This window comes from Trachypithecus francoisi, unplaced genomic scaffold (assembly GCF_009764315.1).
Source record: "Trachypithecus francoisi isolate TF-2019V2 unplaced genomic scaffold, Tfra_2.0 Lachesis_group18, whole genome shotgun sequence".
In the NCBI taxonomy this organism is placed as follows: domain Eukaryota; kingdom Metazoa; phylum Chordata; class Mammalia; order Primates; family Cercopithecidae; genus Trachypithecus; species Trachypithecus francoisi.
The window spans coordinates 67,131,606-67,153,958 of NW_022681463.1; the positions used below are offsets into that span (position 1 = coordinate 67,131,606).

At 35.6% G+C, this 22,353-nt stretch overlaps 2 long non-coding RNA genes across 3 annotated transcripts in view; one reads left to right on the forward strand and one right to left on the reverse strand.

Annotated features, from left to right (window-relative positions):
- Window positions 1-4,637: 4,637 nt before the first annotated feature.
- Window positions 4,638-8,962, reverse strand: LOC117063231. Its single transcript, XR_004428822.1, has 3 exons — window positions 8,829-8,962; window positions 8,166-8,406; window positions 4,638-4,674 (listed from the first exon to the last, which is right to left on the reverse strand). It is a non-coding gene; the product is annotated as an uncharacterized LOC117063231 (long non-coding RNA).
- Window positions 8,963-10,736: 1,774 nt separating this feature from the next.
- The window catches only part of LOC117063230, a 56,388-nt gene continuing 44,771 nt past the window's right edge, over window positions 10,737-22,353 (forward strand). The window contains exons 1-2 of one of the 2 annotated variants that reach the window (XR_004428820.1): window positions 10,737-11,746; window positions 15,770-15,864. This is a non-coding gene — a long non-coding RNA (uncharacterized LOC117063230). The remainder of the gene's footprint in view (window positions 11,747-15,769; window positions 15,865-22,353) is intronic. The other variant, XR_004428821.1, reaches the window with a different exon arrangement.

Sequence of the window (22,353 nt, forward strand, 5' to 3'; positions counted from 1 at the left end):
TGTTGGTCAGACTGGTTTCGAACTCCCAACCTCAGGTGATCTGCCTGCCTCAGCCTCCCATAGTGCTGGGATTATAGGCAAGAGCCACCATACCTGGCCCCTTCCCTATTTTAATATACTTTTCAACTCAACACAAACAGAATTCTGCCACCATTGTTTCATTGAAAATGTTCTGGCAAACATTACTAATGACAGAACTGACAAATCCTTTTATCTTTTTCAGTTTACTTGGCCTATCTTTACCTTCTGACACTCCTAACTTCTTTCCTTTCGAAACGTCTCTACAACTGGGGGGGTGGCTCCTTTAACTCTGAGCTCTGTTGGTGTTTCTGCCCCTCTCTCTCAGCCATTCCTTCTCAGTCTTCTGCTTCTTCCTCTTACTTTGCCCATTTACTAATTTTGGTTCTCATTTCTCTATGTTTAGTCTCTATGAGCATCTCAACTGCCACCTATTTAGTGATATCCATTTCCAGCCCAGGCCTTTCTCCTAAGCCTCAGTCGTGTATATTGAGCTCCTTACTGAACTTCCCTACTTAGGTATCCCATGAGTGCTTAATCTTTCATATTCAAAATGTCCTCACTGGACTTTTGTCTCCCTCTCCTGTCCCAGCGTTCCATCCCACACCCATAAACATACACACACACACACACACACTCTCTCTCTCTCTCTCTCAAAAGCCATGATCCTCCTCCACTCGTCCCTGTCCCGGTTAATGATACCACCATTGCACTCTACAACCAGGACAGGGACCAGGGAGTCATTACAGATTTTTCCCTCATATTGTATCCCAGTCATCACTGCCCTAGTCCAAAAGCTCATGATTTCCCACCATGACTATAAAACCACACAAAAATACTTCCATTTAAATAACAATAATAAAGAGCATTTTTACAACATTTTTACAACATTCCCCCTAGTATTTCAATTATGAAATGACAACAGATTACCTTATTAGCAAACCATGAAGGCTATACAGCTTACACTATTCGCAGTATTTAAAACCCTTGTTTATCCCAGTACCTAATACTGTTCAGCACATGGCAGCTTGTTGCTTATCAGTTCACTTCTTAATAAAGTGAATGTGGCATATTTAAAGATATCTGTAATAATTATTAAGCTATATGTTAAGCAGTCTGGGGGTCAATAATATGATATATAACAAAATACAATTATCACACCTTGTTAGTTCACCAGAATCTCTTTAAAACGCACCACCCACACATACCCATAAATCAGGAAGTAGAACTGCTATAAATGAGCTTCCATTCACTCCCACCCTACTGTCATGGATAATACTTAACCTATGTAAGCTCCTTCAGTTTCTAACCATTCCTCACCCCAAAATGATGAAAGTAAATACACCCTCGTGACCTCCTTAGAGGAAAAATAGTGTATCCTTAGGTGAATCAGAGGGACTTTGCTTCTCTAAGTCTTTCCTACTTTGCTCTCTGATGACTGAAAGATGAAACCTTCTGTCCCACAAGATATCAAACTGTAATTTTCCTGAAGAGAAACAAAGTACAGTATTAAATACGGCTAACTGGATGAACTGCAATCATGCTAATATACATAAAAGACAAACATGGAGCATTCTTTGGTCAACTGGGAAAGGAGATGAGGAGACAGGTATATTGGTAAGAGGCCTTCAGAAGCAATGCCTTCCAATCATTCCTGATTTTTTTCTCAGTTTTCTTTAATTCACATGTATTTTATAATTAGGGGAGAAAATGTTCAAAAGCAAGTCCACAGGTCTAGTTTAAAGGGCAAATAAGGTGGGTGCCATGGCTCATGCCTATAATCCCAGCACTTTAGGAGGCTGAGGCAGGAGGATCACTTGAGATCAGGAGTTTGAGACCAGCCTGGCCAACATGGAGAAACCCTGTCTGTACTAAAAATACAAAAATTAGCGGGGCATGGTGGCTTGTGCCTGTAATTCCAGCTACTTGGGAAGCTGAGGAATGAGAATTGCTTGAACTAGGGAGGCAGAGGTTGCAGTGAACTGAGATCACGCCCCTGCACTCCAGCCTGCATGATACAGCAAGACTCTGTCTAAAAAAGCTGTAATAATAATAATTTTAAAAAGGCAAATAAAAGTTATGTACAAGGTGAATTACATCAAGTGGTTTAAAAGAAACCTTGAACTTAATTTAACTGTATATACTAACATTTTTTATATCTAAAAGCTTAAACTTTAAGAATTTCATTTTTCTGTAAAAGAAAGTAAACGAGCATAAATAAAGGTAGAGGGAGAATTGTTACATTAGGTCATACACTATAAAAATTTCTTATCAGAGGCCGGTCGCGGTGGCTCAAGCCTGTAATCCCAGCACTTTGGGAGGCCGAGACGGGCGAATCACGAGGTCAGGAGATCGAGACCATCCTGGCTAACATGGTGAAACCCCCATCTCTACTAAAAAATACAAAAAACTAGCCAGGCGAAGTGGCGGGCGCCTATAGTCCCAGCTACTCGGGAGGCTGAGGCAGGAGAATGGCGTAAACTCGGGAGGCGGAGCTTGCAGTGAGCTGAGATCCGGCCACTGCACTCCAGCCCGGGCGACAGAGCGAGACTCTGTCTCAAAAAAAAAAAAAAAAAAAAAAATTTCTTATCAGAAAAGGGTTTTATACCTACTATATTAGTAGTCTTGCAGTTTATTAAAAATATTGCAGTTCGGTCATGTCAGCTTTGGGTTGTTTTGCCAATGGCATAAACATCTAATTATTAAAAAACAAAAAACAAAACCTCTATGCTGATAAAAATACATCCTCCAATAAGGGGGAAAAAGTTATTTGATTAGGCCGGGCGTGGTGGCTCAAGCCTGCAATCCCAGCACTTTGGGAGGCCGAGACGGGCGGATCACGAGGTCAGGAGATCAAGACCACCCTGGCTAACACAGTGAAACCCCGTCTCTACTAAAAAATGCAAAAAACTAGCTGGGTGAGGTGGCGGGCGCCTGTAGTCCCAGCTACTGGGGAGGCTGAGCCAGGAGAATGGCGTGAACCCGGGAGGTGGAGCTTGCAGTGAGCTGAAATCCAGCCACTGCACTCCAGCCTGGGTGACACAGCGACACTCTGTCTCAAAAAAAAAAAAAAAAAAAAGTTCTTTGATTACATACATACGATATTTTTCTACATGGAAAGTTAAAATGAATTTAATCTTCTGTTTCATATCAAACCTATCTTATTTTTTAAGAGTTTCCTTAAAATTAGGTAAACAGTTTGTATATACTGTCCCAAGGTCACTAGGTCAAAAGTTAACAGTATGGGGTCATCAAGTAAATTAAACATTAACAGCAAAACTTAAAGGACTTAAATTAAAAACATAGGGTTTAATCCTATGATAAAAAAATAAGGAAAAAGTATTCCTATAAGAGCTATAAACTGCTCACCTATTTAAAATAAATTACTTCTTCAGAGCTGCCTTAAAAGGTTAATTTATTTTAAACATATAAGAATTTCCTAGCCAAAAGGAATTTGCACTATAAGAAATAAATTTTATATATTAGGAATAGAAATGTAGTGTGAGGCTCAACTGATCACACATCCTCAGTGGTATCTCCTACAGACCAGAGGCTCAATTTTACTCCTGTTTATTAAAAATAAATAAGACATGAATGTAATAGATCCCTGGTTCCCTATCCTCTACAACTTCCAATTCAACCCAACTCAGTATAGTCTCTGAGAAAGTCATAAGTTGTAATTTTTAAGTTTTTTACTCCTGCAGTTTACATTAAAACTTTCTTTTGATAATTTCCAATACATCCATTTCCATTATTTATGAGTCCTTGTTATGATCTAAAATTGTTCTGCAAATACAAGAATTGTAATGGATAGGACAAAAAGTTAATACCCACCCATGGTATATTTCAGACTATATATAGTGTGTGTGTGTGTGTGTGTGTATAATTAATACCATTCTGGGTGTCACTGTTTGAGAGGGGCCTTGTTAAATAAACAAGAATAACCAGAAGAAGGAAACCAAGATGGTGAAGGGTTTAAGATCATAAAACAATTAAAGATACATTAAAGGATGTTGGGGAGTGGGAATTCTGCTGTCATCATGATTCAAAAAAATAATGATCATATTTAAAGGGTTATCGTAAGTAGGTAGGAAGAAATTTGTTCTCAGTAGCCTCACACTTAGACAATAGGTGGCAGTAAGAAGAGACATATTTTAACTCTTAAGATTCTATGATTCCAATCCTGAATAGGCTTTTATTAAGTTCTTACAATCCTTTATTAAGTTCTTACAAAGTATATATTAGTTCAAAAGCAATGTTTCAAAACACCGTATTTAATATCTCATTTAAGGCCAACATTTTAACATTAATTTTAGAAAGATTAACAAAAACAAATGGGTTTATCCCTTTCCAGGAATCCTTATTGGTAGGTGAAAAAAAAAGTTCATACTTCCCGGCCGGGCGCAGTGGCTCACGCCACTTTGGGAAGCCAAGGCGGGTGGATCACCTGAGGCCAGGAGTTCAAGACCAGCCTGGCCAACATGGCGAAACCCCATCTCTACTAAAAATAAAAAAATTAGCTGGGCCTGGTGGTGCGTGTTGTACCAGCTACTTGGGAGGCTGTGGCAGGAGAACTGCTTGAACCCGGGAGGCAAAGGTTGTAGTGAGCCGAGATCATGCCACTGTACTCCAGCCTAGACAACAGAGCAAGAGACTCTGTCTCAAAAAAAAAAATGAAAAAGGTCATACTTCCTCAATAAGTGTTGATCATTATTAGTTGTAAATGAATTTTAGTTTAGTTCCACGATTTGTGGCCAAGAATATTGTAAGCAAAATAACTCCTCATACAGGAAAAAAAATCTTAACTCAGTATCTTCAGAGAATCAAAGTTGAAAATGCTATATATGAATCTGTTTTAACCACTTCTAGAAATTGGAGCTCTAAACCATGTAAATTTCCCAAAACAATTACATTTCCTGATGTGTGTATAAATTTTCCCCCATGTAACTAATATTGGTATCCTTTAAAAAAATCACAAAAAGTTTCTTGTTCATAAAACATTTATAGATAATTAAGTACCTGTACTGATCTTCCATTAAAATAATCTACCCAACTGCAAAATAAATCTGTTTCTAAACAGTTTATTCTCTTAAGCTGATACCTAAGTAATTAAAGCATGTAGTTATATACTGTTTAAATAACCTCTGAGGAGAATTTTCGAATTGTTTTTAATCTGTCAGCTACAGGGAAAAGAAATTATCCAAGATACTTGACAGAACAAAGATACTGTCAACATAACTGTAAATCAAAATGTTGCATTTTAAAAAGGGAATGTAGATGGATAAATTTGTGGGGAAAGCTCATCACATTCTTACCAAGAAATTTCAGTAAATCTTGTGTAGGTATATAATTTCAGTAGCAGATAAGATACTATATCTAATTAAATGGTTGTCCATCTTGAGGTCTGACACTGATGATCACTTGAGTCCAGGAGTTCGAAGCCAGCCTGGGCAATATAGAGAGACCCTGTCTCTTAAAAAAACAAAAATCGGACTAGCTCATAGAACACCAATGTTCCTTAGAAGAATAGTTTCGCAGTGTCAACAATGCAAAATTTTAGATTGGCTTTTTGATGTGTATATTTTTAACTATAATCATAAAACCTTGATATGGATTGAAAGTTTTTTTCTTGTATTTTTCCTCTGTGTATTTTTATAGACTGTGTATAGAGAGAGAGAGAGAGAGAAAGAAAACTTACCCATGTACAAGAGCAAGCAAATTATATGGATGTTCTTGGAACTCTTTTTAATATTGTAACTTTTTGTAAATTTGAAATTATTTCCAAAAAAAAGATGTATTTTTTAAATTAAGTCCATCTCAGAGAAACAAGACCAACAGGAAAATAAAAGGAACCCGAAAACCCTGCTAAGCAAACTTTTTAATACATTCAATAGTATATACTGTTTTCAAGTTACTGTTCAAATGTTTTCTTCAAGAGTCTGTGTTCTTTCTTGAAAGATGAACAGACCTATAGCTTTCACAGTTTTATCTCAATAAGTTAATATGTTGAAGCCAACATTGCATCAGTTGTAGCTTACTCATTACAAACAGCAGGAGGAAAAAAAAGCATAGAAATTACAAGACCTCTGTTCTTCACACTACCCATATTTACCATCTATTTGCTGGTGACTGCATTTCAGTTTCCAAGAGCAAAACCCCAGATTTTAAATTATGACTTCAGTTCTACTCCTATGACAAGTAAAGAGGGGTATGCAGAGACACTAACTGTGAGTGGAAAGGGGTAGGGGAGGGATGATTAACTCTTGACTGTATTGAAGAAAGCAAGCTGACACTTCTGCCCTAATTGAGCACCTAAGTAATTGAGTTCTTTCTTCTTATAAAGTACATTACTTTTAGGGTATTAAAGTTCCAGGCAGGAATTCTTACCAGTTTTTAACCCACGAATTTAATGGTCTGAAGTAAAAGCACTTTTTCCGTTTTTTCTTTGAAATGTAACTCAGGAATTTGCACCCCCTTGTGGTCAAACATAAATTTCTTCGTTTTCAAAAGACCATTTTTTACAGTTGGACTCTCTGTTCAGGCACAGGAACTACTGTATGTTAGTTGGTTTTGTTTTCTCCCATTTTGGCAAATCAAGAAGCTTTCATGAAAGAATTTTTCTTACATAAGACTTTAAACACAATTGGACTTAAATCTTCTAAAAATGACTTCCACATAAACTTCAGTCTCTGCAAAATAGAGATAATTGCACCCACTTCATGAGTTACATGAGGATTCAGTGGGAAAATGCATGTACCTGTTTAGCCCATTGTCTGACACATATTAGGTCTTCAATAAATGTTATCATTTATCATCATCACTTTAGAATTCTCTTAACAGATTATATCTAGAAGGGGACTCTAAGATAAAAAATTCTACAGTGAGGAAACCAGATTGTGTTACTTATTTGTAAGTTCTATTACAATTTTACACATGTCTCCCAAATATGCCACTTATCCAGACCCCCCCAGCTGATTGTCCCCACAGGTATATTTTTAAAATATAAACAATATGTAGTTATCCCTGGATGCTAGAAATTTGGATGATTTTTACTTTATATATTTTAGATGGGCCTGGGTTTTTTAACTTTAACAATCAGAAAAAGCAATAAATCTATTCCATTTCCATGTTATTATTCTTATGAGATGGTAAAATAAAGTAACATCCTTATTTGCCTAACAGGGATCATTATTCATATTTGGGAAAAATCATTTGTCAGTCTGATTTATCATTTTAAGGAGCTCTTTAAAAAGAATGCTAACCCCGACCGGTGTGGTGGCTCACGCCTGTAATCCCAGCACTTTGGGAGGCAGAGGCGGACAGACAGGTCAGGAGTTAGAGGCCAGTCTGGCCAATATGGTGAAACCCCGTCTCTACTAAAAATACAAAAATTAGCTGGGCGTGGTGGCGCGCACCTGTAATCCCAGCTACATGGCATGCTGAGGCAGGAGAACTGCTTCAACGCGGGAGGCGGAGGTTGCAGTGAGCCAAGATCGCGCCACTGTACTCCAGCCTGGGCAACAGAGTGAGGCTCCCTCTCAGAAAGAAAAAAAAAATGCTGACCCCTAATGGCACTAACTGTAGTATGATTTTTAAAACAACCATTAAAGAAGCCAGTTTAAAAGATCAATGACTGACTGACAATAACATTTACTAATATTGCAAGCACTGTTGAAATTCCTTTAATATTAGCTCATTTACATCCTTACAACAATCCAATGAGGTATTAATAGTACTTGTTTTACAAAAGGTCCAACAGATAATTTACCCAACAAGGCCACACAGCTAGTAAGTTGTGGAGCTGGGATTCAAAACCAGGCAGTTCGGTTCCAGAGTCAAGCCCACTTAAGTAGTGCACAAAAGTACCAGAGATTAAGTAGTGTATTTATACTACTCTGCCATGTTACTTCTTGATCTCAAATTGCTAAAATCCATTTCTTTTCCAATACACTTCAATAATGCAAACCATGCTATGCTTCTCCCACTTCCTTATTAGTACTTCAGGCACTTTAATATCTACTGTCTTATTTAACATTCACAATGAAAGTTTTAAAATATTTACAACTTTATTATCGTTAATTGTCCTATCAGAGTGCCCATTTTTTTGAAAGTAGACAGGTTTGCCTAGATAGGGTGCTTCTACTTACCAGTTCTAAGACTTTGGGGCAGATTTCTTAATCTGAGCCTCAGGTGTCCTCATCTGTAAAGCGAAGATAATACCTACGTCATAAGGTTGTTGTGAGCAATAAACACGATTAATCCGTAAATCATTTATTTAGCACAGTGCACAGCACACAGTCAATACGTGGTAGCTGTCAGTTTACCAATGCGTTGCACAACAGAAACTCGTCTTTGCTGGATTCAGTTCTCTTTGCTGGATTCAGTTCACTTATTACGCCATTAAAAAAAAAAAACCTAAGTGACACAGAAAACTACCCATTCCTATCTCAAAAGTTTAAGAACAAGTTAAGATGTAAGAGAAACTGGTTTCAATGAAAGCGCCTTCGCAATAGGCAGCTTAGGACCAGAAAGAAGGGCTTCAGCAAACTTAATCATTAACTGTAGGCAGGCGAGCGCGCGCGCGCGCGCGCGCGCACACACACACACACCCCCCGTTGAGGAAGGAGACCACGCCTCCTGTGTGGGCTCAGGTTGGAGCGTACAGCGTGGTAGAGAACTCCAGGGCTGCTGAATCTGACAGATGTGGATTCATCCACTTCTGTGCCACTTGTGCTGTCTTGGGCAAATTACTTAATGTCTCTGAGCCTAGGTTTCCTGGTCTTCAAAACGAGAACAGTAATAGTTCCTACCTGGTAAAGTTGTTCCGAGGCTTAAGTGCGATAACCCCTGTAAAGCGCTGGCGAACGGCAAGAGCTCTGCACGCCGGCGGGGCCGTTTTAAATGCACGTGTATCCATATGCAAGGTCTCATTGATACATCCCGTTTGGAGTTTAGACACTGGCTGTAAGACGTTTTTCTTTTCTCCTAAGCTGGACCCGTATTTGTTTACCTCCAACGTAGATTCAATGCCTGTGGGCTGATAGCTATAAGTGGACCCTCGGCCCCACAGCCTCTACGTTCATTTCACCTCCGTGGCTTTGCAAAAGCGCCACACGCACGCGCAATAAAAGAAGCAAGAGTACTGCGACCGTAGAAGCAAAGGGAGAGCCGCGCACAACGATAATTCTGCGCATGTGCACGGCGGGAGGAGGGCGAGAGTTGGAGTTTGCGCATGCGCGAAAATGTCGGGCCAGCAAGAGAAGTGGGGGTTAAGAGGCGGTATTGACAGCTGTGGAGGCTGCCCGCGTTCCCGGCATGCCCCGGGGCGGCGGGGTTGGCTCTAACGAATTTGAATGAGGAGCCTCAGCGCTTTCGGCGCCATTTTCGAGTGATGCCTGATCTCATCAATCTAGCGGGAGAGACAGGATAACCTGTCCGAGAGTATAGCACCACTATGACTCCGCCGGAAAAATTACTTTAAAAATCACCAAAAATTACTTGGAGCAAAGGGCAGTCGGCGGAGCTTCGCCAAGGCTGGCGCAGTCGGTAAGAGCCTGAAGAAGTAGCAGAGCAGGACTCGGGAGGTGGCAGTGGTGGGACCCGGAGGCAGTGGGGGTGCAGGGAGTGGGCGCAGGGTCTGGTCTCAATCGCGAAAAATCCGAGGAAGTGGGGTTAGGGGCAACTTGGGCGTCTGCGAGTGGGCGGCGGCGAGCGGAATGTGGCGGGAGCGCAGAGACACGGGGCTGTGGGGGGAGGGGAGCTGCAGTTTGAGCGGGACCTGGACCGGCTGCGGCGGAGCAGCCGCCGCCCAGCGGATCTGTCAGCAAGACCCCCCGCCCGGGACCGGAGCCGGGGACGGCGCACGGCGGGGTCTCTGCAGGCGGCCGCTCCTTGACAGGAGGACTGGACGCGCGCCCCTCCCCCATTTCCGAACGGGGCCGCGTTTTCTCGCCTTTTTCCCGACCCGGTGATGGCCGTCATCTCGTGACAAGAAACTTAAGGTCGACAGAAAACTCAGGACCCGGAGTCATGGGTCTCTCCGGTGGGTCGTGGCAACAGTCCCCCCCGCCACCGCCCGGCACCCATCTATCTATATTGTCTTTTGACGCTGAAGGGTGAGGTGCCCCAGGAATGAGAGTTTCCCAAGCCCTGGCTGCCCTCCCCCGGCGCGCCGGGTCCCCGTGAGGTCTCTGGGCAGGTAGGACTGGCCGCGGCTCGCGCTTCCAAGATGGGGCAGGGGCAGGCTTTTGAGGTTGTAGCGGGCTCTTAGGAAAGATGCTGGACTTTAGCTTCTTTCTGGGGATTTTTGTCATTTGCTCTCGCAGCGTTGTCCTTTCTCAAGGGGGAGGGGTGTTCACGGGTGAGATGAAAGATGGGGCTTCGAGCTAGCGATTTCCTTCTCCTGGCTATTTCCTCCGAGTCGCACTTTTCTTAGAAGACTTTTTTCTTCCCCGGTGTTTGAAACATTTCGCAAGGAAAAAAGCAATCTGTTTTAACTATTGATGTTTTCCTCCCCCAAAAGTCTTTACCCGGACAACTTAATGGTAATTTTGCCATCCCCACCTTTTCTTGACGCTGCGGAGGAGGGACGAGAGTTGTTATTTGTCTTTCCCTTCGGTGATTTTTTTTTCCCCCCTTAGCTGGTGGTTTCTATCAATTCCTACTCCACAGCTCTTGAGTAATGTGAGCCAGTGACGGCATTAACTTTAGGTAATACTTTTATGGCCTTTGTAAAAATCCCGCGTTAAGGATGTATTAGATCTTGAGTTCTTTTCCGCGCTGGAGGCACCACCAGATTAACCCTTTGCCGGTGTATTGCGTGTCGGGCGCACGGCTCTGGGTTGCAAATATTCCGGAGATGCTTTTTGCAGCAGCTATTCTGTTCAGTTGTTCGCAAAGAGGAATAACGCTTCCTGGGAACCGCAGTGACACCCTTCTTTAGGACTGCCTGCCTACAGTTTTTCCCCCTGGAATTGATATAACGATTGATTTATTTTTTATATTCTATGAAGACTAGGGGACCCGCCCTCGCTTAGAATGTTTCCCGGAGGAGAATAGAAGAGTGCAGTGTGATGTTTTTCAAATTGTGTCTAACGGAGCTCCCTAAACTCTGGACTTGTTACCCCCTGATTGGCTGGAAGGAAGCGGGCCTTGGGGGGTTTGAATGTTGAACGCTAGTTTATAATTCTCGACTTTACGAAAAATTATACTTTTAGCCAGAGAACCACGGAAATAGCTACGAAACGTTAGGACGAGAGTTTAGAAAAAAAGTTGGTTTTTAATAGTTTTTTTCTCTCAGAAAGGATTTTCGTGTAGTTCTCAAACGTATATTAAAAGTAAAACTGAAAAGGCTGTTTTCGCAAAATTATGTTTCTGCTGGTTGAAATTACAAGACATTTATATATTTGTCATTGTTCTTTATTGGTTAAAAACTGAGTGAAAATTTTAGTTTTTTTCCTTTGATAGGACTTTTTCACCTTAAACTACATATATTTGTTGGATGCAGATTACCGGACAGTTGGTTCTTTTATTTTGATGCAAAGAAACTTTAATTTTCTTAATGTTCACGAATGATCTTTTTAACATTTTCCATAAAAATTGAACATCTTGTTTAAAAAAACTTTTCGCATCTAGTGAAAATAGACATTTTGCTAATTCAGTAACTACAGTGAACTAAAACTTTAATTTACAAGACATTCATGTTAATTTAGACAACAGGTAAGCACAGGTGCGTATATATTATTTCGTTCCTTTGATAAATCCATTATGAAGAAATATATTGTATACAACAGTGTCAGTGTGCTGTTTTTTATGTGGCTGATTTTCAGTTGATTTTTGTTCGATGTTGCTTGAGACAGCCGTCAATATATTTCCATTACCGAGCTTGTCATGCCATTTAATTGCATCTTGATAAAAGGCAGGTGTGGTTTTCAAAGAAAAGCAGTAAACTCACTGATAAACAGTTGTAGATGCTTTAAGAAAGAATTGTTTTAATTTAATAGAAGTTTATATTCTTTTATGAATAGTAGTTAAAATTTTGAAGCTTATAGTGTGTATGTTCGCATTAAGTCAAATATGCATTGTTAAAAAATATTCAAATAAAAAATCTTACGGCTTTTATAAATCTCTGTAGGGCTGTAAATATAATTTATATTAGTAAGTGGAATAGCTGAGTTTATAATTCATACCATTTTGTACTGCCCTCATAACAAGAATTGTGATAACAGACCCCTTTTCATTACCTTTGTTCAGAGCTATTTATTTTGGGTCATCTTATGAAAATTTCATAAAAAGTGCTAATTATCTTCTCTATAAAATTTGATTTAATGAAATTATAGGAGATCTCATTTCTATTTTAAACGTAATTATACCTAAAGTACCAGAACTCCTGGGTTTTGCTTTTTACTGATGGTTTTTGTTTTGAGTTTTGTATTTTCATTCAAATTATGTGAGTTTTGGGGAGAGTTGGGGGCAAGCTTTAAATTCCACCAGGCTGGTTAAGTATAACCATACTTTTTTAGCACTTTGGTTTATGAGATTTTTTTGTTTGTTTAGGGGGTAATGGGTAAAGAATTGTTTGTTTAATAAGCCATTTTTAAAAGAAGTGAGTGATTCCTTTATTTAAAATACATCACTTCAAACTTGAGAATACACTAGCGCCTAAATAAAATCCACAGCATTCAAAATATTTTCACTTTTATGTGATGCTATATAAAAGGAAGATTTTGGTTTTAGATTTGTGGGCATATAGATATAAGGTACAACAGATGTGTATTTTTTAATGTTTATGTGCATTTATCCATATTTCTCTGTAGAAATTGACAGCTGTAATTTGTATTATAAGGACTAGTAAAGTCATTTATTACCATAGGAAAGCAACTGCGGGGTGTGGTGTTGCTATGATAGGTCACCTCTTTTTAAAGCTATGTTTACATATTGTGGGGGAAAGGGGACTAGAGAGGGTAAGGTATCAGTCTTCCTGGTAGCATTGATTTTCATTTGTTTACCTCCACACTATTTTTAAAAATTCAAATAAAAGTGCAATTTCAGACTTTTAAAAAAATGCTGTTAACCTTAGTTGTACATTTACAAAATGTAGCCTCGAGTGTTGTATGTAACGCTGCATATTTTTTCTAATCAGATTAATATGTTTTAATGTTTTGCATGAACTACAACTAAGGATAAAAATTTTAAAGTAGCTTTCATAATCTGAATTCCTAGTTTCATCATGCTTTATGTAGTTTGTTTTTTTGTTTTGTGGAGACTTGTATATATTTTTGTTTGTTTGTTTATTAGTAGGTAGTAACTATTTAGAATGTCACAGAATACTTAAAGCCAGAAATATGGGTCAGTTGATTTGGTTTACAAAATGAAAAAAAATTCCTAGAGACTGTATTAGATAATTCTTATATATGACACATTAGTTTTCTTCAAAAGAAGATTATAAATTTATAGTTTCGAAAAATTATTCTATAAAAATTTCTCTTATTTTAAAATATTACCTAAAATTGGCTCTTGTCTTTTTTTTCTTTTGTCTAATAAAGCTTAAAAATTCACATATTAATTTCTTTTTAACCCCTTTTTAGAAGACACAGATTTTTGGTCTTATTATAACTAGAAAACACATCTTAGAAAAAATTGTGATACATATAGTTTCGTGGGGGTTTTTGGTTTTGTTTTGTTTTTAATTCAGCAAACTTTGAAACATTGTATGCCAGGCAACTAATTTTGGCACATAATTAGAGCTCAAACTATGACTTGCTGAAATTTTGTAGCCCCAAATCTCATAACACCAAAGGAAATCAGTAATAAAATACCACTTTATTTCAAATAAGCATTGAAAATGAGATTAAGCATTTAATTTTTAGAAGTGACAGTATTTTAAAACTTTAACATGATTGTCTTGAGAGTAACAAGATGGATTTTTAGAATATCACATTACTATTATATGTTTGTTTATCTCGTTATTTGCAAGTACAAATGATTGTAGATCCTTCATATAAATATTACTTTCTGGTGGGGAACTGAATTTTTTTTATTTTTTTGACTCAGGTTTTTTGTTTTTATTTTTTGGTCTGTATAAGAGATGCTCTAAAGGATCTTCCTTTTAGAAAGACAAGTTTTAAGTATTGGAATTGATATTAAATATATATTTGAATATTATTAATATTTCTTATCAAATTATAAGAAGTTTACTATACCTTTGTTTAATCCTGCCTTATTTCAGTAAAGAAAATTTGTACTGGGATAACTCATAGTGGTTTCTAAGAATAAATAGGAAGCTCTATTTTGTAATAGATTTTAGATTTGAGTTTTACTATTTGAAGTTTTTTTAATATCATCTTTTTTATCATACACATTGGTTTATTATTTTATTTATACCCAAACCTCTTTTGCTTCTCATTGCTTAATATTTTTCGTCTCCTTACTATTTAAAAATTTAACATTTGGCATGTAGTACATTTTGTTTTCTACTATTTTCCTTCTATGATTTTTAAACTTAAGATACCTTAATTTTCAGAGTGCTCAAATATAGAAAACTATCTTTTGAGGAAGACTGTGTATAAATGATTGTAATTTTTTAAAATGTCATGGTATTTGGATTGGTGTTTGTAAGTTATGGATGATTGTGTGGGTTTTGTCATTAAACAATCAAATATTTGGAAACAGAGGAATAAAGGTTCTTCTAGTTTTTATTCTTTCATTTTCCTAAGCTATTCTTAAATATAAGTGGAAAATTTATTCAGAGCATTATGATTTACATGTAATACATGATACAACTTTGGTAATTTAATATTTTTATATAGTCGATTGCCACTGAATCATTATAATTCAGAAAGGTGAAACATGAAAAAAACACTTAGCATATATTCAGCTACATCTCACTGCTACTTAGAAACATTAAAAAACCATTTGGACTACTAGTGGTCCATTTATTATTTGTAAATATGTTAACTTGTTAAAAAAAAAATAAGCTCCACATTTTGGTCTGTTAGGACTGTAATGTATTAAAATATTTGGAAATACTGATGTTTTTCACTTGGGCTTGGCAATAGACTAAATCTGAAAATAATGGTAAATTCTTAGCCAGGCATGGTGGCGAGCGCCTGTAATCCCAGCTACTTGGGAGGCCTGTAATCTCAGCTACTTGGGAGGCTGAGGCAGGAGAATCCCTTGAACCTGGAAGGCAGAGGTTGCAATGATTCTATATTGTGCCATTGCGCTCCAGCCTGGGCAACAAGAGCAAAACTTCGTCTCAAAAAAAAAAAAAAAAAAAGAATGGTAAATTCTGTCATCCTTAAAACATCTAATAATTTGGAGAGAAAGTTAAATTTTGTCCCTGTCCCTTCAGTAACTTTTTAAACTGTGGAATTTATGAGTTTTACAAGTACAAACTACGGTTCTGATATTTTCCTTATGAACCCCTCTTGTACCAGTCCTCTAACAGCTACCTGCATACACACTCACCCATACTACTTTGAACATGAATGCCCTAAAGAGAAATGAAAGCAGAAACATATTAATCTGATTTGTTTGAAGAGGCTTCGGCTGATAAAGCATATCACAGGTGTTTCTAATCAAGTTATTTCTATTTTAAAAACATTTTCAAGTTAGAGCTTCCCTGAACATTGGCAAGATTGGGGTCATTTTGAAGACCATACCTCTGTGTTCAGGGATCAACTGTGGAACTGCAGGAGATGGAAATCTGTTGAGTATCTTCATGCTATAATACATGACATTTTTATTGCAGGTTTTGACCTGTAGCAGAGAACCAATTCTGGAGAACAACCTCACTTCTTTGATTGAATACTCACATAATGCATTGGAATATGACATGAGATTAAGGTATACTAATGAATTTTAAAACCATATAATTTTATGCCTTCTCAATATTTATTAATTGGACTAGACAATTGGTAAAGCTGAAACTTTTACGTGAACTAAAATCAATAATTACTAATAAACAGAAATCATCATGTGAAGTGGCCATAGCTGAGTTGTCTAGCTTACTAAAACTCCAGATTTTTTTAATACAGTTAATGTTCTTTTCATCATCCTAAGGTGTAACTCCAACTGAATTTATTCCAAAAATATGTATATATAGTAATTTTTGTTTTCTTAAGGTTATTACAGTGTACTCAGTAAAATATGAACTTTTCATCTTATAAAATGGAGAGTTTAAATCAAATGGAATTTGGTGCTTAGCTGTTTGACAGGTGGTAGAGTAGTAGGTAGAGCCTGCAAAATTAGGTAAAATTGATGAGAATATTTTAAGAAAATGTAAAGTATTCCAAGTACTGCCCTAACCAAAAGTGGCAATATGGTCGAAACTGAAAAAACCACTTTCTTAAGCAGAAATTACTAGTGTCTTACTCAAGATACGCTGAGTAAAATAAGTTGTTAATATCAAAAGTTGCAGACTCTAAAAATAAAATTGTAGAATCCCTAAACCTCCAGTGATTTTTATAGTTTTAGTTGAAAATTTCAGATAGTATTTAACTAATACAGCTTTAATTTTCTAAAATAGTAATCTGGTATAGTAAAAATGAACTTATTGAACAGTATTACTGAGTATTACTTGGTTAATTCTTTCATAGTAAAGTATTAATCTTATATGTACATGTGTGTGTGTTTATGTAAAAACTACTTGCTAAAGTAAGGTTTACTAACATAGTACAAAATTTATTTTGATTTTTTTCACCTAAAATACTTATATACTTAGAGGAAATGTCAAAAGTTGTTTTCATAAGAAAATTATTATTTAGTCTTAAGAATGAAGTATATCATCATGATCATAGAACTACTTTTAACTTCCAACAATGTAAAATTTTTAAAGGTGAATTCTGAGATGTGTTTAAGAGTGAATGTTGAAATACATATCAAAATACTAAAAACTGAAATTTGATATTTCTATATTGTTGGATATTAGGTAGATAATCCAGGAATTAATCGATTAACAGTTGACATTAAACAAAATGTAAAAATGTTTAGAAATCAGAGTTTAATATAAGGGTGAAGTTTAAATACTTTTATATTGGTGTCATACTGTAATGTGATTGAGATAATTATAAGGTATAGAATGTCTTCATATGTTTGATTTTTTTTTTTTTAATGAAAAAGCAGCTTAGTTTGAATAGAATGAAAATAAATACAATTTTTCCCTCCCTGACTTAACAAGTATTTTTCAGGTTAGAGAACATTAAGATGAAAAGTGAAAAATATGGTTACCTGAGTGTCTGGGGAAAAAAATCCAGATTCAGTTTATCACTTTCAGTGCGTATCTTTAGAACAACCTTAATGAGTTAAATAGGAAAAGAGAGACAGCATTTGAGTTTATATGGTAGATAAGATATAAATCCACAGAGTTGTTCCAAATTTAAAGAGTTTATGATTTGTGATCTTTGAAGATATCGAAACTTATTTTGAACACAGATATTTAGCATCACATAATTGTTCTTCCTATAGTTATTTTACTAGGTTGTAAACTTCTAATAATTTAGCTTAGTAAATAATTTCATATCTAGAAGAATCAATACAAATATTAACAGTTTACTTGTATTTGGTCAATTCTTACAGGGTGAGAAACTTTAACCTAATTAGGAGTATGTTATTTTAGGAGGCCAATTAACAAAGGGTTTAACTGCTATGTATGATTGGCTCTCTTTTAACTACCCCTTGAAAGACATTTTGTAAAGATTTTGACTGTTTTAAATTTGCAAACCTGATTATCTAAATTTAAGCCCTGATACGTAGTTAATTATGTCGGAATTTGGGGGAAGAGATTTATTGTGTTAATTTTTATCTTTTTTTCAGTGATTTGTATCGCCTTTGTTCAATATTTATGTTTTTGGCTAAATGCACAATCAGGGTTAAATAACATTCACTTTTGGGAAAAATTCTTAGCTGTCCCTAAAATACAGTTATACCATGGTTGTTCCTGTTTTACTGAAATAGTTTTTTTAGGATAGAAAGAATATTTAAATAAACTAGAATAGAGGTAACTTAACGTATCTACATATGAAGGAACTTAAAATTATTTGTTATTTGTCAGATGTATAATGCTGGTTTATAAGGATATGTTACATTTTAGGCAGTTTGTCAGCTATGACAATTTTAATAGAGGTGTTATATATTGCTTAGAATTTGTTAAATAATAGATACAATTAACTTTTTAAATAAAAGTTTTAAAAGTATTTATTTGAAGCAGTTTTGTACATGTGTGTATTTTATGTGTTTTTTCTTAAACTAGCAAATAACATTCTTAACCTATTTCAGTTGTTTTTCTTCAAATGAGATTTAATGTATCAGAATTATATTTTCTGATAAGCATTTTTCAAAGGGTAATAATTAATGTGAGGGTTTAAAATTTATATTGAATACATTTTGAGGTGAAATTTCTATTCACAGCACCACAAACCATACTTTTGATACTTCATTAACATATTTGATTTAGTTTTACTTTCCAATTTTCATGGTTAGAATCTTGGAGGAGATATGTGAAGCATATTTCACATGTGGCTGCTGAGACTGATTAATCCTACTGGTTAATAGTTTATTAATTCATTACTGTTTCTAAGTGTCTAGATTTTTTAAAATCTTTCTTTAGGATTTGCTGTTAGTCTTTTTTGTTTTATATCCTTCATACCAAACAAAATATCTTCTTATCCTCTGATCTTCAGAATTATTTTTATTATTATTAACATTTTTTGTTCCTCATTGAACTGCTAAGCAGAAAAATTTTTCAATTTTGATAAAAATAGAAGATGGGGGTTGGGTTTTGATTTTTTACAAAATATCTAAATTTAAAATATTGCTACTGTTTCATACTTTTATTTTAAAATGTCTCAAACTTAGCCTTCTTGATTAAGTATTATTATTTAAACTTACTAGCCAGTTCTAGCCTATGTGGGTTTTTCTTTTTAATAGTTTATAGATCTCCAAATTTTTCTGACTTTTTATATTTTTCTGAATCACAAATTGCTTAAGGTTCTAAAAGATGAGTTGCCTTTAGTGTTAAAGCTGTAAATCTATAAATAGCATCACATTACATTTAAAGGTAATTGAACAATGAATATTTCTATTTCTGTTACTCATCAATTAATACTATGTACTTACTGAGTTTTTAACTTTGTATTGCACATTTAAAATAGGTAAATTGCATATGGAAGTTTTTTAATGGGATTTATGCAAAAACATGGACTAAAATCTTACTTCTTTGCTAATAGTGTCTAAAGTCAAACATATGGTGGTAATTAGATATGGGGTTCTTGGGAGCCAGAGGCGTTTTGTAAGCAAAATAAAGTGTCATTTCTTGATTGGAGTTTGACACTTTCTTATTTTCCGGGAGAATAGGTAGGGAAGTTACTCTCTTTATGAATTTACCCCAACATTGGTTAAAACTCTTCAGAGAATTTTGATAATTGAGCGGTTAAATCTAAACTTACAAAGGGAAGATTATTATATACGTCATTAATTTCCTTTTCCTTGCATACATTATAGGTTCCCTTTCTAATCAAAACACCAATTTTGTCTTTTTTCTCTCCCCACCCCACTTTTTAAAGAAAAAATTATTTTAAAAATAATTTTATCATATAGTGATATAAGCAGACCTTGAGAGGTAGGTTGATCTCTGAACCATTTTTCCTCTGTGTCAGTTGTATAGTCTTTTCTCAGCTTGCTGTTTAAGAAGTAGCAGTAGCAGCAGCAGCAACAGCAGTGAATAAACAAGATATCACCACAGCCCTTGTTCTTACCCCTTACAGCTGAGAATAGAGGCTGGGAGATCGATGCTGCTTGTCAGCTGTTGTGCAGAATAACATCAATATGCAATAATGGTAGCCAAAGGAGCCTGCACCCATGCGTTTTTACAAACCCAGGTGGGAACCGCCCAACTGTCACTATACCACATACACAGTATAGAGAATACATTCTTTAGCAGAAAGGTTGCAGCATAAAGAGAACAGTAGATGCTTGTAGTTCTTAGACTCTATTTTTTTACTATTTACTCTATGGCTTTAGTTCATTTAATTTTTATTCAGTTAATTCCATCCATTAGAATGGAAAACCTGTCTTGTTTCTAGAGTTATAGGTAGTATGTTTCATGTATATATGGCATGTTTCATGTTTTCACTTTTAAGCAGGTAGACTGAAAAAAATTATAAGTAGTTGCTGATATCACAAGTTAGGTAATATACTGAGGATAGAAAAGAAAAGTTGGCCATGGCCACACAGGAGTGTTTCTTTCACTTTTGGACCATATTATCTTTGTTTTATAAAAGCCCAGTCTAACAAGGCCAGATTCTTGTTGATTTCACTATAATAGAAGAAAGAAAACAACATTCTATATTAACTTAGTGTTGTAAATAACTAAAAGCAGGCAACAGATGAAAACTTATGTCTTTTTCTTACTACTAAACTATTTTTCTATTTACCATTTCTCACTGAAATATCTTTTATCTGAACTTTTTATCTAGAAAGCTCAGATTATTCTAAATCTTTTGGAAATAGGACTTTGTAATTTCAAATACTGTAGAAGAATGTTTTTATTTTTATAATTTGAATTTGCACAGATTTTTATAACCTAAATATTCAATTTTTTTTCTTCCTTTTACATCTAATTTCAATAGGTGAGAGTTACAGAGAAGTGTGGATATTGGATTTCTGTAAATGTTCTGAATTTATTTGTAGAATTCTTGGTGGGAAACTACTAAGGATATTTGTGTGTGTGTGTGTGTGTGTGTGTGTATAAAACCAAATGTCCTGTTTAAAGTTTGACATTTGCAGTAGCTTTCTGTTGAAAAGGTAATCATAGTTGCTTTCTGGTCATCTTCATTAAAATCACTCCTGATCACTCTCACTCTTAATATTTTCCTGTGCCAGTCACAGTAAATTCAGAACATTAGTTCCCTGCTAATATTACTAAAAAGAGCTTTGTCATAGTATGTGTCTGGTTATCTGAAAAAATAAATGAGCCCACAGCCTTTTCTGGCATTGTGAAGTCAAGCATATTCAGCCATAAATTGAGGTTACTTTTTCGTTGTTGTTGACTAATGCTAGAGGTTTTTAAAAAAATATGTTTATGTAATTTAGCAGATAACATATTAATTACTGTTACCTCCCCTAACTAAAACATGAGTTACATAATCCTCTGTGTTGAAAACACCTCATTTTTAATCATTACTTACTGCTTAATGCCTGCGAACCACCTGTATGCGAATAACCTAGAATTTAAAAAATAAAATAAAAGCATTTTTCCAGACCTGGAATTTGCATTTTTTTACAAGCTCTAAGAGATTTTTCTTAGGAGCACCAACCACATTTGTGAGAAGCACTACCCAACATGAACTTGGGGGAGGGATTGTTCATACCAACAAACCAGCTACTTTTCCTGCATATTTTTTTCCCTCTTTGGTCATCTTGAATCTAAGCTTAATATTTAATTAGGAATCTTATTTCTAGATTAAGTTCTTGAATCTTAAATTCGGCTGATTAAAAAATAGATTAGGTCTTGGTATTTCCTCAGTCATATGAGGAAAATCTGTGTTATCAGAGCTTTGTTTTCATGTAAGTGCCTTGGGCCAAATTTCAGTCTATTCTCTTTGTTTGGAACATTTAGTATACCTATGTTAAACCAATACTTGATGAAAACCAAAGGAATTGATCACTTACGGATTTTTAAATTTTCATATAGATAGTAGCTGTTTTTCTTAAATATGCTTCCAAATGTTGGAGGAAATATAAAATGAGGAACTTTTCATATGCTGCTTGTTAGAGCATTTAGCAATATCTTTGTAAAATTGAAGATACAATAGGCTTTCACTCAACAATTTTATTCCTAGATGCTCTAGATAAACTCAGACATGTAGAAAAAAGTCTTGGTTATTTGTAATTAGAAAAAAAATGAAAGCAATGTAAATGTTAAGCAAGAAGAGAATGGCAAATTGTGACATCGTCATATGATGAACTGTATAGCTACTAAAATGAGAGCTGTGTTTGTCATCATGGGTGAATATCCTACCTCAACAAACAAAAATAAGTTGCATAAAGGTTGTATACAGAGTAACATGTATATAAAATATGTATGATATTATACCATTTATCAATAGCTTGAAAGCAATGATAAAATTGGACATCATCTGTATGTGTAATCAATTTTCATAAAAAACAAAGCAAAGTAAGCATGGCATAGTTTTAGATTTCAGAACAGCTGGATTGGGAGTCCAGAGATAGGATATGGAGGTTCATTTTGGTATTCCCTTGATTTTTCTATGAATTTTGAAGCAAATGATTTTGAAATTTTTAAAAACATGCTGTTCTTCTTCTGTGAAGATTAGT